Genomic DNA, 6,831 nt, shown 5'->3' with positions numbered 1-6,831 from the left:
GCTTTAGGGTTGTTGGCCACGAAATACCTATTTTGTCCCATAACATTTTTCTTTCTGGCTTCCATCCCCAACACGTTGTCACCAGATGTGGCTGTGTTGTTTTAAGGACTGGATCTTGCCTGTCTTGTCCCTGGGCATCTGTCTTAGTTGATGACTCAGGAAAGGCGCTGAGTGTGCGCAGCTCAACAGGGCAGGAGGTGCTTGCCCAGCTCTGATACTTTTTCCTGTGGTCTGTGAACCCGTGGAGAGAGGTGACGGCAGCGGGAGCAGCTTTGATCAGCGGCCTGGGACGCGCGTAGCTAAAGCTGCTGAGGAAAGGGGCTGGTAACAACACTCGTTCAGACCTTCTCTCTCTATTGCCTGAACTGTGTGTGGCTGTATTCACCTTCTCCCCTCCATGTCACCTGTGCAGGAGCTGAGAACATTGTCACCGTGTCCACGTTGTAGCTGAAGTTTGGAGCTTTTAGCAGCGTTTTTGCGCGGTGAGCCGCTCTGTCTCACCAGGGCGGGCCTCCCCCGCCTCGCTGCTGCAACGGCCCATGGATTAGTGGTCCTCTCAGGAACCCTCCTTCCTCTTCCCGCTCTCCACACGCCGACTCTGGCTGCAAAGCCAGGAACACACCTAGAAATGCAGCACTGTTCTTCCGTTCCTCCCCCCTCATGGAACACGCAGCTTTGTTTCTCCCTCTTGCAGTTGCCAAACACTAACTATCAAATAGATCTCACGCAGCTGTGCTACAACCGAAGCCGAAGAGGTTGTTTTTTTTTCTAGTACTATCAACTAAGACCAAAGAGCCCCTGGAGATCTTAACTGCTCCGTGCTCTCTCGTATCTCTTACTGCCGAAGGTCTGAACATGCTGGCCTGGTCCCAGGGGTGCGAGGTGTGTGTCTGGGAGCGCGTGTTTGCTGCGTTAGGGCTGTTCTTCCGTGTGCTGCAATCCCTGGTCTTCCTGCTGTGGAAGGATGAGAGGCCTCCCCTTTCCTCCTCTGGCTGCCAGGTGCCGATGAGAGAGACTGTGCAGTGGTAACCGGCTTCCTCTCCCTTCCAGAACAGTCTTTTTGAGATGAACGAGCCTTGTGCGGCAAGGAGAGAGGTCAGAGTCTCGTAGCCGGCAGCATCTCTCCAAGGACACTGTTCCCTGCATGGAGAGATCCCTCGTGGCCCCCTTGTCATCGCAGCGGAGCTAAGTGGGACCTGATCTCTGCCCCTCAGACTAAGATGTCCATCTGCTCTTTCACGTCTGGGTAAAACCGAGCCTTAGCAAACCCCAGTCTTGTGGGAGCGTGTCCCTCAGTGCCCAGAACGCCTGGCTGGGCCGGCAGGCCGTCCATCCGTCCATCCCCTGCGGAAGCAGAGCTCTGCTGGCACGGTTGTCACTTGGCTGCCGAGGCCACCTTGCCGTGTTTCCCACTGTACCGGCGCGGTAGACGCGACTCCTTCCTCAGTTTCCCTTTTGATTGCGTTCAAGCTCCCCCAACCCCTGTGTACCCCAACACTCAAAGCTCTTCAAAACCTGGAGGCAGCAGAAAACTCTTCTCACTTGGGTGGCTTTTTGACATTTTTCTGCTTTAGGTTTTCCTACTAGACACATTCTCTTTCTTTTCCCCCCCCTTCTCCTCCCACTCAAACTTCTTTTTCAGCTTTCAGTAGACAATGTCTGCAGCCTTTGATTTTTAAGCCGAGACTGAGACGGAAAGCTCTGAAGAGAACAGACCTCTCCCTCCCCATTCACCTTTTGCTGTGGCAGCTATTTTCTGTTGTTTTTACCCTTGCGAGACAGTGCGGCTCGTTTACCTGCCGGTTGCAGTGCGGAAGCTCCGAGGTTCCCTGCCTCTGCAGTGGATTGTTGGGTTTTTAATGGCTGCTTAGGCTAAAAAAGAGAAAGAATAACGGGAGAGAAGGGGAGAGAAAAGTCTTTCTGCCTCTAGCCCCCTTTCCCCTTGTTGTGGGCAGATTACCCGCTTTGTCGCTTGTTAACGAGACATTTGTATTTATTGGTGAAGGAAAAAACACGCTGGGGAAGTAGGGAGAAGATGTTGCTTTATTGACCTCTGCTGTTTACTTCAACCCCCTCTTTGGGAAGCTTCTTCCTTCTCTTTCTGGTTAACTCTTTCTAGCCTGGGATATGCAGGGACACCTCCTTTATTTTTGTATTCTAGCAATGGGCTCTCCGTTAGGAGACTCTAGGACTCTCTTAGTGTTGCGATGACCATTGCTTCTCGCTTTTCCGAGTACTAAAAGATGATCATCTCGTAAACTTTGCCCCTGCGGTTGTAGAGGTAACACACAAGCCTTACTGCCCTCGTTAGAAGGAGCAGAAAACTTGTTTCTCTGGTCCCTGGAAGAGAAAGGGTTAAGCAATTAAACAATTCTTTGTTCTAGTTCTTTCTTGGTGTCATTTTCTTTGGGGGATTGTTCTGGCTTTGTTCTACCTTTCTCCTCTCTGGAGATGGACACGGGTGGGTGGAGGGCGGGCAGGTTGTTGTCTCTGCTGCTTCATGGAGAGCAGAGGGCCCAGGAAACTTGAACGGGGAGTGGGGAGCCCAAAATGGGGCTTGTAAGTTGTGGTGGCTGCTGAGTTAGTGCTGATGTTGGTTTATCCAGGAGCTCAGAGCTGGTGGTGGAGCAGGAGCAGCGTCCACCTCCAGCACCTGGTTTAGAGCTAAAGCTGCAAACGTTGGGATGAGGATGAGGATGAGGATGGCCGTGGGGACTTGCTGGGGAGGAGAGAGAAACGCTGCTGGAGGGAGTTAGTTTCCCAAATTGTGTTTTGTCAGCGTGGGGGTAAAATAGATAAAATTGTCTTTGAGTCGGTGCTGAATCCAAGAGGTAGAGGTGAGTGGGGTGGCAAAAAGCTGCATAGGGAAGATGAGCCCATCTTTGCCTTTTAGCGCCTCTTAACTAGCGTCTTGCCCTGGTGGTTTGGCTGTGGGACAGACCCAGGCTCACTCCCTGAGTCACCGTGATACCGACTGACCTTCTGAGATGGTTCCACTCTCAGAAACAACCTACTTGTTGCCTTAAAGCGTCTGGCGCTCAGCGTGGTATGTAGGACACCGACGTTTAGACCCAGAGATGGTCCCTTTAGGATATCACAACCTCACTTTCTCCTCTGGGCTCCTGCTGCAAAACCTCCCAAATACTTTCCTGCTCTCCAAGCTGCAGAACACAAGGCCTTAAATAAGAGTTAGAAACCCAATCAGCTGTTTCCAGAATCCATTCAAACTCTTAATTTCAAAATTCCCGTTGGACACCCTTCAGCCGAAGGCCCTTTGAGGCCTCTTCATTTCAGATCCTCTCTGATAGAAATTACTGCTTTACAAGCCAGCTCTGCTCTACCAAAGCAATGTGCATCCACAGCTGGAATTGGCAATCAACTAATTAGGTCAGATCTTGGGTTGAATGGTTGGACAAAGAGGAAGCGTGGAAGGGGATGCTGAGTGGTTGAAATGGGGGTGGAAATGGCTAGAAGGACCCAGAAAATGAGTTTGATTTGTAATTTGGATAAGGGAATTGGGTTGGAGAGGGAGAGGAGCGATGTCCCCTAGGATGAGGGGAGGGGAACAGTCACAGCCGTGCTGCTGAGGTCACTTTTTTCTGATGTAACCGTTTGCAGTGCTGGGAATGAGTCTGCAAAGGGCTCGAGATGGGAAACGCGAAACGGGAGCTGCATGTCAGCAAACTGCCGCTGTTGGGGGGAGCAATTCGGTCTCTGCCCGTTCTGCTCCTCACAGCTTGTTCAGGCCTCGCTGCTGCAGGAGACGAGGCCGATGGGAGGGAAGGTGGGTCTGGTTTGGGATTTCATAGCTGAGAAATCATCGCGACCTGCACTTGGCTCTGAGCTCTTCCACCCTGTCTCCCTTGTCCCTAAGAAACCGGTGGCTTTCCCTTTAAACAGAAAAGTTGCCCTGTGGCTCGACTGTGTCAGTTGGAGAGGGAGAGAGAAAGAAATGCAGCTCTGGAGTGACAGGGACACAGAAAAGACCTGCAGGTTACAGCTGAGGGGTGAGACGGCTTAAGGGCATCGCTTTGGGGGTGGGTGGCCAAGCCTGCGTATGTTCTTGCGCTCGTGAGTAGCACCAGCGTCGCTACAGATGAGCGTGACGTTTCTGGTTCACGCTGAGCGATTAGAGGCTGTCAGCTTGCGGCAGGCACGGACCAACAGGAGAGGAACAACACCAACGCAAAACAACCCACCCCAGCATCACCTCCAGGGCGGGGGGAAGGACGCCTTGGTGTCCTCCATCAGCCTGTGCCTCGGTGACATTTTAAATCGACTCCTGTGTGCGGTGTCGCCTGCTGCTGCCTCGGTTGTCAATGTCAGAAGGGGGAGGGGATCTTTTCCTTGAGTGGTTTGGTTCTGGCAGCCCCTGTAATGTTGGAGCTGTCACAACAGGGAAGGTTCCCAAGGAAGCCGCTTGCTGAACAAGAGCTGGCTGGGTGCCGGCTTCTTTCAGGCTCAGAGATGAGCCGGGGTAGAAAGGGGAGGGAACCGAAAACCCCTCCCAGGCCGAGCTCCAGCCAGAGCCATGGTGGTGGTGTGGACAGCCCCAAACGGGCTCCGCTCCGCTGGGAAAGGCTGCACAGCCCCGGGGTGCGAGTGACGCGCTGGCACCTGCGGCGAGTAGGAAAAGATCCTGAGGACAAACATCCTGGGGCTGACGGGAGAGAGGAGCCATCGGTGGCAAAGCGCTGGCAGAAACGGGGGTGAAACCTTTTGTTTCTTCTCAAATGAGAGATTGCAGAAACAATGATGGCAGAATTCCTGCTCTGAGCATCGATCCAGTATTGTCGGCAGGCGAGATAGCTGCAATAAAAAGCCCGGCCTTTAATTTTATGCATGGAGAACTTCTTACCTGCTCTCCCTTCCCTGTTCCTCCCCCTTCCCCGCAGTTTCTTTTCCAACTGCAGCTATTTTTCCCTGCTGACTTCAGGTGTTTTGTATTCCGCTTAGATCAATAGCAGTAGAACAGCAGCAGCTTTCCAGTTGTCACTAGGAAGACCCTGCTGTCAGCTCCAGCTCACCCGTCTGCTGCCAGTGCGGTGCTGGGGCTGGAGAGCCCTTCTGCTTGCCTGACAAACACAAAAGAAAGCTGTGCAGTACAGGAGGGCTGGATTGATTATGGGTGTTTTAAATCCAGCCTGGGGAAAACAGTGTTCTTCCCATGCTGCCACAGCAGGGTTTGCCTTCCTGCATTTGGCTTAAGAGGGACTAAACTGGGATGACCGGAGTGGCCCCTGCCCGCACGGGAGGGCGCGAGGTGGCACAGTGGGGGGACACATCCTGCTGAGGCTGTTGGCGCTGTCCTCACTGTGGGACGTGCCAGGGGAGCAGGTCCCTGGTGATACGCTGCTTGGCAGCCTCCGAGCCGCGAGCAGGAAGAGCAGATCCATCACCTAATCCGACAGGCGCGCCAGGACCGCGGTAGCTGGTGTGAACACTGGTCCCTTTCTCATAGATTTGAAGGATCTCTGATATTTCTGTTAGCCCGGAGTAAATCAATGCAAGTATTAATTCATCGAACAAAAAGTGTTCGCTGCAACACACACGACCTTTGTGTGCATCTTCCAGCCCAAGTGCCAAAATAGGAAGCGGCCGTTAGAAACCAAAGCACCGGGCACGGCTTTGCTCTCAGGAGTCTCTGCGTTCCTCAGCTTTCTCTCGGAACTGAGCTATTTTGGGAATTCCCTCACTGTCAGATTCCGAGGAGCGTGATCTCAGGCTCTTGCTGGACTCTGACGCAGCGACAGGCGACGCTGAGACGATGCTTGCGCTGCGGCTTGGTGCGAGCAGCCCAGCGCAGGCTCTGCTCCCGTCCAGGTGCCCCTGGAGCCGCCCTCCCGCTCGCCCAAAACATGGTCTAGACTAGGAAATAAGGCGGGATGGTAGATGATCTCTCGAGGGCTCAGAAATGTAGTCTGCAGTGCGTTACTAAGCTAGTTTTGTTGAAACCTGAGTACTCATATGACAAGTTAGCACATACCGAGGGTGGGTAGGGCCACCTCTAACCTAGACTGTTAGCCAGCGCTTCCCACTGCCGCGCCGCCAACTCCAAATTTATTCTCTCTGCGGCGGGCAGAGGTTACCGGTCTCCTGGGTTTTCCAGCTGGAAGCTTCACTCGGCTAAAATATAGTGAGCGTTGATAATTGTGGAAGGTTGGACTCGATTACTGAGCAAAGTCGGGTACCGGACAGCAGAACGCGTCAAGTAGAGATACGAAAAGGCTTTGATGAAGGAGAGAAATTTCGGTAGAAAGCAGGGGTGTTAGTTGGAAGCACTAAGTTTGTGATGACTGTTGAGAGCGCGGCTCTGGCAATTAACAGGGTTTGCTAATAACAAAAGCCGGAGTGCTCGCTCGGCGTGCTGGAGCTACGAGGGAGGACGAGTCCCAGACATGTTTTATTAGCAAAACTCCTTGGCGTTTGCTGTGTGACACCTCAAACTGCGCCGGGGAGCTCTGGCGACCACAAAACAGCGCGAGGTGTCTGTGTGGGGAGCAAAGGAGCAGCTTCCAAGGGGAGGGAGGTGAAGTGGGAATGGAGGTGAAACGCAGAGCGGGGCTGGATGGGCGTCCGTCCTCTCCGTTCATCCCCGTGTTCCGCTGGGTGTGCTGTGGTGGGCTGGAAATCTGGAATAAACGTGTTTCTTCTTCAGCTCTCTCGTGTAGTTTGGATTAAACTTCCTAATAAAGCAATTGTTATTTTTCTAAGCCGCTTCTCCATGTGTAAATGCTGTTGCACACCTCGCTGTGCTGCGTGTTCCTAAGAGGGTTTTTGACCTGGCAGCTCCCAGAACGGCTCCACCGGCTCCTGAGCTTTGGAAAAGCA

Source organism: Nesoenas mayeri (genome assembly GCF_963082525.1).
Source record: "Nesoenas mayeri genome assembly, chromosome: 21".
Lineage (NCBI taxonomy): Eukaryota > Metazoa > Chordata > Aves > Columbiformes > Columbidae > Nesoenas > Nesoenas mayeri.
This window is presented reverse-complemented; position numbering follows the sequence as displayed.